The sequence below is a fragment of the Pinus tabuliformis genome, chromosome 6 (genome assembly GCF_031772625.1).
Source record: "Pinus tabuliformis cultivar Carrire ecotype Pingquan chromosome 6, CPIR1, whole genome shotgun sequence".
In the NCBI taxonomy this organism is placed as follows: domain Eukaryota; kingdom Viridiplantae; phylum Streptophyta; class Pinopsida; order Pinales; family Pinaceae; genus Pinus; species Pinus tabuliformis.
The window spans coordinates 780,812,617-780,821,193 of NC_142292.1; the positions used below are offsets into that span (position 1 = coordinate 780,812,617).

General features: G+C 40.5%; 1 long non-coding RNA gene across 1 annotated transcript; it reads left to right on the top strand.

Moving 5' to 3' along the window:
• Window positions 1–443: 443 nt before the first annotated feature.
• On the top strand, window positions 444–1,763 carry LOC149261056 (uncharacterized). The gene is made up of 3 exons (XR_016258363.1): window positions 444–699; window positions 792–915; window positions 1,004–1,763. It is a non-coding gene; the product is annotated as an uncharacterized LOC149261056 (long non-coding RNA).
• Window positions 1,764–8,577: the final 6,814 nt, after the last annotated feature.

The window sequence follows — 8,577 nt, forward strand, 5'->3', positions numbered from 1 at the left end:
GATATATTAAATAAATTGCTGAGGTTCTATGGAATGGTTTATATTAGTATTTAGTATTGACATAATCTATCTTGACACAAGATCAATCAAGCAAATTGTTGAGGGTCTAGTTTTAAGTTTTTGTTCAAACTCTGATTCTTAGTTACACAACCCAAGCAGATAACCAGTGTAAAGCACCTTACCTTTTTCATATGATTATTGTCTATTGCCGTTCTATACCTAACCATGTGATCATCTAATTCATCTTGCCGACAATCCATCTAACTCATCTCTACCATCTTTGCCATAGTTAAATCTCCTGTGATATTACCCTTTTCAAACTATCTTTATATTTAATTGTGAGCACAGGTTTTGTCATGCATACATCCAACAAGTTCTTTCATGTTATTGATATTTTTTTTTTTGGCTGTTTTCCAGTTTTTCAGAAACACATACGATGTGTTTCTGAGCTTCAAAAGCTGAGATATTGGAAGAGACCAATTTGAGGATCATTTATACGAAGCTCTCACCAGTGCACGCTTCTGTGTTTTCCACAAGTCTCACCAACTCAACAGTAAGAGCATGGTGCCTCAAAGAAGTAATGGTGGCCCTTTTATTGAGCAGTGGTAAATACGGCACAGAAGAAATTGGTGAATTGAAGGGTGTGTTCTACACACTCTCAGGTTTTGCTGGGTGCTTTCTCCATGAAGACACCAATGGGTGGGCAACTCATGGATCACTGCTTTGCTCTGTTCTTTTATATTTATATATGGTTCTGTTTAAACTCTCTTAATATTTTCACCTTTGTGCAGATATGAAGCAAGCCTTTTGGAGTGTAGTGGTAGGTCCAACCCAGAAAAAAATTGTGAACTGAAACTGCCTTTTTGCAAACTCTTGGGTTTTGCTGATTTGGCCCCTCCAAGAGGACACCAATGGGTGGGTGACTCACTAGTCCTTGCTCTGGTCCATTCTTAGTTATTTGTATATGCTTTCCTTGACCTTTTGATATTTTGACTCTCCGCAGATATGAAACAAGCACATTTGCCGAGCAATGGTAGATACAACACAGAAGAAATATAAGGTTGTCTTATGCACATGCTAAGGTTTCGCTGCATATGTTAAGAGTCTATTTGTGTTGCTCATTTTGTGTTCTCCTCTTTTATGGTGCAACAATGATGGCAAATATGCAATGACACGCTTTAGCAGATCCATCATACCATGGGATTTGTGCATACAAGAGAGGCATATTGATGATGGTGTACCACTAGTTTGCTCTTCGAGTAGAGCTATAGTGATGTAGGGAGCTAGAGGTCACATTCATGCCTGCAGCTTGTATGTGGGCTGAATTCAGCATATTTCTAGATTTAGCTGTCACTTCAGAGGTAGGAAACACCTTTCTATTTTTAGTTTGCTTTTCTAGTTTTAGAAAAAGCAGGTATGAGTTATGGAGTGATTCCATTCTTAGGTAAGGATGCAGATTCCAAATTTTGAGGGTGGGTCCCTACATGAGGGTTTTGTCCTATTCTAGTCTAGGTACAGTGATCATTCACTAATCTAGGCATAGTGATCTATTCATGCAGGCTAGACACTGTGTCTTATGTACCTAGGATTAGGATGTTGCCTTGTAAACCTCTGCCTTCTTATTTTATAAAATTTGGCAGGGTCTTCACTGTTATGATATACAATTAGAGAAATTGAGTTTCGAGCTGTAAGCATAGTAATTTTATTAAGTTCAAGAACAGATTCACAATTGTGAGTTTGGAATTGTGTACTTTGTTGTCATATTTTCATTGTGATGTATTTGTAGTGTATAACATTCAGAATTTACAGTTTTGATGGATGTTATCAATTTCAAGTTTAATATTGTTTAGGATTTCTTATTTGCGTTGCAGAATTTGCTTACCATGATTTAAATTTAACAGCGTGGTTCCTCCAAGAGGAGACTATTAAAATATGACAACAACTAGTAGTTGTAAATTTCATGTTTACTCAAGTAAATGTTGTTGTGCTTATTTAGTTTTACAAACTAAAATATAATTACCAAAACTATTTTATATATGTTCCGAGGGATGAGGAGGCTGCGTGGTAAGCCGGAATGTAATAATTCGCTTGAATACTAAAACCAGTGTTTCATTAAAAAAAGAGAAAGTTGGGATCTAGCCCATAATCATTACATTTCTTTAGAATTGCCAGTATCCCTTGAGGGTTTGAAATTGAGCATGGTAACTCAATCCAAACTCTTAAGCAAGATCTCCATGTTACAATAATTTTATTCCCATTCCAACTGAAAATTTTCCAAAAAGACTCTCAGGATCCAAATGTACTTGCATTCCATTACAGCTTACTGTTTGGATTTTGATTGACTTCTGGTTTTTTTGGCGAGATATTTATGCCCTTTTTTCCAACTTCAATCCAATCCATGTTTTCTGATGGATATGTAGTGTTGCTTTGTTGGGAGTAGTCTTCACTCTCTTTGTTACTTTGTCTACATGCCCAGTTAGCCCAATAAATTTCTTTTTCAAACTTATTTCTTGAGAATTCAGTGGGGGGTTCTAAATTCATTCGGGTTTGCTAGCTCAGCCCTCCTCTATATTTGAATTCGATGGATCCTCTTTGACTTGCGTTTCTTCTTGATTGCATTTTTCTTCCTCTGACAAATCTTCTTTATCTTCTTGACTTTCTTTTACTTGCTCCATGCCTTGAGTTTTTTCCGCCTTGCATACAAAATAATGGTTTGTTTGCGCACCATCCCACCATTTGGGCCTTCACCTACGTTTTCGAACTTTTTTATTCTGCGTTCTAACATGCTCAACCTTGAAATGAAACATTTTCATAATCGAACTTTTGAACCCATACATAATCTAGTGTTGTTAAATTGTGATTTCAACAGGAAAACCCTTGTTGAAATCCATCTCCATTCATATTCAAGCATAAGTGGATTTAGGGAAATGCTCAAAGTTGGGGCTAGAGTTGTAATATTTTCGAATTGTATTTCCAATAGTAGCAAATGTAGAGAAATTCCAAAGATGCAGGGGTAGGTTCCAAGCCTTATCCATACTAGAGCGGAGGAGATTTTCATCGTGATTGGTTCAAAAGAAGGGGACTAGGGTTGCATGAAGAGGCCAACACCACCATAGAATTGGGGCATAGAATCCTAGATGATCTTCTAATCCTTGTGATTGGCGAAGAGAATAACAAGAAAAATTCAATCCATGGGGAAAATATTCAGATCTTGAGACATAATGGGTTTCCGTGTGTCGGAAATCCACTTGTGTAGATCTGTCAATCACAACCATAACCCATTAAATCTGCAGATGACCAAGATCCAAAAAATATTTCACATTGTTGATAGCTTCATCCCCAAATGGACATTAAAAGCAGCTGCTTCAGGGACAATCAAAAGGACATTTCTAGATTTCAACATGGTATTGTAAGAAACCTTAATTTGATCTGCTCGAGGAGGACTTGCAGAATTAGTTGCCATTTCGTCAAGATTCACTAATTTCTCCACTGATACATAGGTCTTCACCATTACAGATTGTAAATTTTGCTGCTGGAATGGGAGGGCCATGCTATCACATCCAGTTAGGCCAAAACTCTAGCTGTTGTAGGGGTCTTTTGCTGTAGTTGTTGCTCCATCTCTTTGTGACTTACAAAGTAGTCAGGGTTTTACCACAAATCTTGTGTATTTTTTGCGCATAATTTTGTATGCTATTTTTCCATTTGTGAATGCATTTGTTTATAGACTCTAAACAAGTGGTATCAGAGTTGTGTAGTTGTGTGAAGCTGTGAAACACAGAGAGCCACGTGGAGGTCTCAGGAGCAAAATCACTGTGTAGAGATCAGAGTCATGTGAAGCCGTGAAAGACAGAGAGCTTGGGAGCAAAATCACTGTAGTAGAGATCAGAGTCATGTGAACCTGTGAAACATAGAGAGCCATGCAAAGGGCTTAGGAGCAAAATCACTGTGGTAGAGGGAAAGTCGATCAACAATTTTTATTTGAGATCTACGTGCAGAGTGCGAAACAGGGGCCACCGTCAGAGAGGAGGCAGCAGATAAACAAAGAATTAGATGTGAGATTTGGGCTTCGATTAGACCATTCATTCCACAGTGCCTTATGGTGCAAGATGCGTTGACTCTGTCTCGCGACCAGGAGAATAAATACAGGGTAAATTTGCCCATCAAAGAGCCAGTGAGCAAGAGAAATGCCATGTGTTTTTGGGAGACACGAAGCAAAGAAGCAACCACACGTTGACAAAGGTAGAACTGATCACCACATGAAGGAGGTTGTGAAATAAACCATAAACCAGTTGTCGCATGAAGGAGGCTGCACATGAAATAAGAAAAACCATAGTTGAACGTTGAATTTTTTAGGCAAAAGGAGAGCCTCAAACATGAGTTGTCATTTTCATAAGGAATGGGTATTTTTTTATAAACCTTAACAACAATTTGTTATGAATATAATTCATATAAAAATGATAATGTAAATATAAAATATAGTAATAATAAATAATATTTTTTTTGGTGTAAGTTTGGTAGATCCCTTTTTTCTATTAATATTTCATAAAAATAAGTTTGATTTCAACAAAATTGCAGGTGGCCTCAGCTTGCCCGTAGGAAACTAGGTCTATTGACCACGTGTCTGCATCAAACGCTGTCCAAAATTTGGAAAGAGTTTTTTCGATCATCCATGCTACATTGGCGATTTTATCATCTATATAATTCTTGCTAAAAAAGTAAATGCTAACTGTCATCAAGACAAAAATAAACTGGTTGGGTTGCTTCATTCATTTGAAGAATCAATTGGGGTAGGGGCTTTCGCGCTTGATCCCGGAACTTCACTTCTCATCATATTCTGAAGACTTTGTTCGATCCTATTCAGAGTGAGGTTGTTGTGGTACAATTGCATTTGGATAGATTGTATCTCCCTCTGCAGGTCCTTCAGCCTTGGCTCTACTAGTCTATCCTCCTCTGGTTCTTCTCTTTCCTTATAGGTTGTCATAGCATGGACCAGGATATTTTTCATGACCCAATACTACTGGATGGTCTGGCGAAACAAAGTTTGGCGACCTCTGGTGTTACCTGGATCTTTGACCATTGTTTCCTATTCCTCTGCCTGGATCTTTGACGATTGTTTCCTATTCCTCTGCCGGGATCTCTTGATTTTCGATGTTTGTGTTTAGTTCTCTTTCCCATTTGGAGATAACAACTTTCACCTTAGCTGGGGTTCCTACATAGTATGCGTTGATGAGGTTCTGCATACTTTCCTTCCCCGTTTTCCCGCCTCTTTTGCTCGGTCCTTTGCTTGTAGTTGGTCCAGGCCTTTCATCTTTTTTTTTGTTATTCTATCTTTCCCGGTCTTCTATTTCCTTTCCTTCTCGGTTGGTTTCCTTCCTTTGTCATCCAATTCTTCTTTCTGCGTTTTACTTTCCTATCCAAGCTGCTCGCTTGGACCGGGGCTTGGTGCTCACTAGCGTGGTCCAAGTGCCAAGTCGTCAGAGTCCTCTGCACTTTGGTATTTAAGCTACCTATAATAGAAACCAAAAATAAAACATTATAAGTCGTCATCAAATTTACCATAGTGAACTCATAATATTTTGTGCTCTGTAAGTTGGTCTTGTAATTGACATCATTCCTTATGTTCTTGTTTTGATACTCGGGTTGAGAATTGGCCTCGATCCTTTCAGGATTCCCCACATACTTCCCCCAATCCGGATGAAACTTCTCAGGAGAAAGCGCTTTCATCCGCTCCGTGCCTTGAAGACTATTTTGACCCCCATCTACACCCAGGTTCCCCACTCTCCCCTCAAGGTTTTGAAGGATAGTAACAACACCATCTTCCAGGGTGCTTCCCATGAGGAATTGAATAGCCCCTCTTGTCGACTCCCGAAAGACTTCCCCCTCCAACATACTATTATCCATACCCTGCCACTTAGTTTCCCAGGGTCTTTCTTCCTTGGGTTTCGCCACCCTAAAGGGCAAGATAATGTTTCTCCCTTTCTCACCAGACTACAATTCTAATCCTGGTCCATGAAAGGCCTACTCTTCGCCATTGGGTCCCCTCAATGGAGCTGAGCGGAAGCCCAATTTGGGCGTTCTCCCTTCCCTAGTTTCGAGCCCAGTTATTACACCTTCTTTTGCCTACCTTTTCCAGGTCAAAGAGACTCTGGATTGAGGAAATGCAGCCCTGCCAACGGGCCGAGGGAGGCGCCAAGGTCAAGGAATACTTCTAGCTTTTCGCAGTTATCTATGAAACCTTCCTTCTCTATCCACATACCCTTCCTTAACTGCTTAAAGAAATTTTTCCTACAAACGCAGTTGAAACCGCTTAGGATGACCCTACTGGCATCAATTTGACTTAGCCTTCTTCTTTTACCCCAGAACCTATCTACCCCGAGGCTAAAATTAGAAGTCCCAACCCCCCCTCCCCGGATGGCGAACCAATCAATCCCACCCCAGATTGACAGGCCAATTACCCAAGAATACCGGGAGGCCTCAACTTTTAAATCAACGGGGAACACCATTAAAATTAACCAGTGTTCTTCCAGATTCATTTCAGTGCCTCTTTCTAGATGAATTCTTCACGAGAGCCAATTCATATTTTCCAAACCAACGCAAGTGAAGGCAAGGAGCACATACCAGGTTAAACAATCGAAAACCGAACGCTTCTCGATGTCCCCCAACCCTTGGCTCTTACCACCTTCAGCTGCACGTCCTGCCTTTTCTTTCTGCATGCAAATGCTTCTCATCCTTGCCTTCTTTCCATTTTGTTTTCTCGTCCACCTGCCCGACATCCCTTCTAAGAAACCCGCCACGTGATTAGCTTCGCTGTCCGCCGCCCTTCCTCTCGCGTGAGGGTCTCGGGATGGGGTTCCACTAACCTTCCCATAAATGCCGATCATTAATCCTTCCCTACTGCCGGCTGCTCTTGCTGCGAGTTGCCTGCTTCTCCCTCGCCACATGCCGGCTGTTCTTGCCGCGAGTTGCCTGCTTCCCCCTCGCCACTTGCCGGTTGCTCTTGCTGCGAGTTGCTTGCTTCTCCCTTGCCACTTGTTGGCTTCCGTGCCAACTGTCCTTGCCTTCGTCCCTCTGCCCGCCGTGCCATCTGGCCAGCTACTCTTGCCTCTGCTCGCCTTGACAACTGTCCCTGCTTTGTATTACCTGTTACTCCACTTCCGTTTGCCGGCTCCCGTGGCCCCTGGCTAACCTATCCTCCCTCTGCCTGCCGTGCCATTTGGCCGACTTCTCTGTCCTTGGCCCACCATGACCTATGACTATCCTCTCTCCCTTCTAACTTGTAAGGTCCGTCACACCTGGATCGGGGGTAATAATAAATAATGTTTAATTAACTAATAGTTAGTTAGTTAGTAATGAAGAGGCATGTCTTAGAGACATGACCATTCATGAAAGGGCTCCTGGCTAGGGTATATAAGCAAGTCCTCACCCTCATTGTAATATCTCACATCTCATCAATTTTTATATAATATTTAATATACAATTATTATCGTACTATGGATGTTTACGTCTTCCAAGTCTTTTGAAGATTACTCCATTGCATATACGAACTTTGTTCGTTATATTGGTATCAAAACATTTCTCTGAGTAGACGAACTATGTTTGTTACATTGGTATCAGAACCACGTTCTCCGATTTTGGCCATTGGCTTCTGAAGCTTTCGTCAACCTTGTTGTCGTGAAATTAAGCGTTTTGCTCTATAAAGTTGGAGCTTCTCCAAGTTGCACATTGTTATTCAGGGTTTTGGACATAGATTTAAAAGAAAAAAAGAGAAGAAGAAAAGAAAAAGAGTTATATAACAAAAGAAAAAAAAATTAACAAGAAAAAAAGAGTTCAAATTTTAAAAAAAATGGGAAAGGAAAAAAAGAGAGGATATATAATAAAAGATTAAAAAAATATATATTTAAAAAAAGTATGTAAGAAATAATTAAAAAAAAACAAATTAAAAGATCTTTTTTGAAAAAAAAAACTATTAAAAAAAGGTGACCCAAACAAAATAAAATAAAATAAAATAAAATAACTTGTGCTCTGTTGCCACTGCTACTGTCGGCGTTCGACAGGCTGCCTTGTTACCACAACAATTGATCCTGTCATCGTCATCCACTCTGCAACACAGTTGCAGATTTTTTCATCATCACACAATTGCAGCGACGCAATGTACGCCACGAAGCCACCGTTCGTGCCGCCAACAACCTTCTTCACCGTCACTGTCGATAATCACAACAAACAAATTTTGTAGCTATTATACACAGAGAAACACCACCTACTATCCAAGCTGCCAGACTCCACACCCTTCCACAGCCACTTCCATTGTGGCTGTCAGTGAAAGTGTCGCTGGCTGTGGTATAGTCTATTGCCATTATCGGCCACTATCCGTCAGTGAACTTGGATGAGACCAATCGCCAATGTGGAACAAAAATGCTTGCACAACAAATGTTGAGCCATCGCATGACCATCCATCCGACTCCATATCTTGACCGCCCACACTACTACACGCAAACATAGCCATCGACGACCCATTTACCATCTCACCGTTGACCCTTGCTATCCCGACCACTGTGCAGGTATCTCCCTATTTGATCT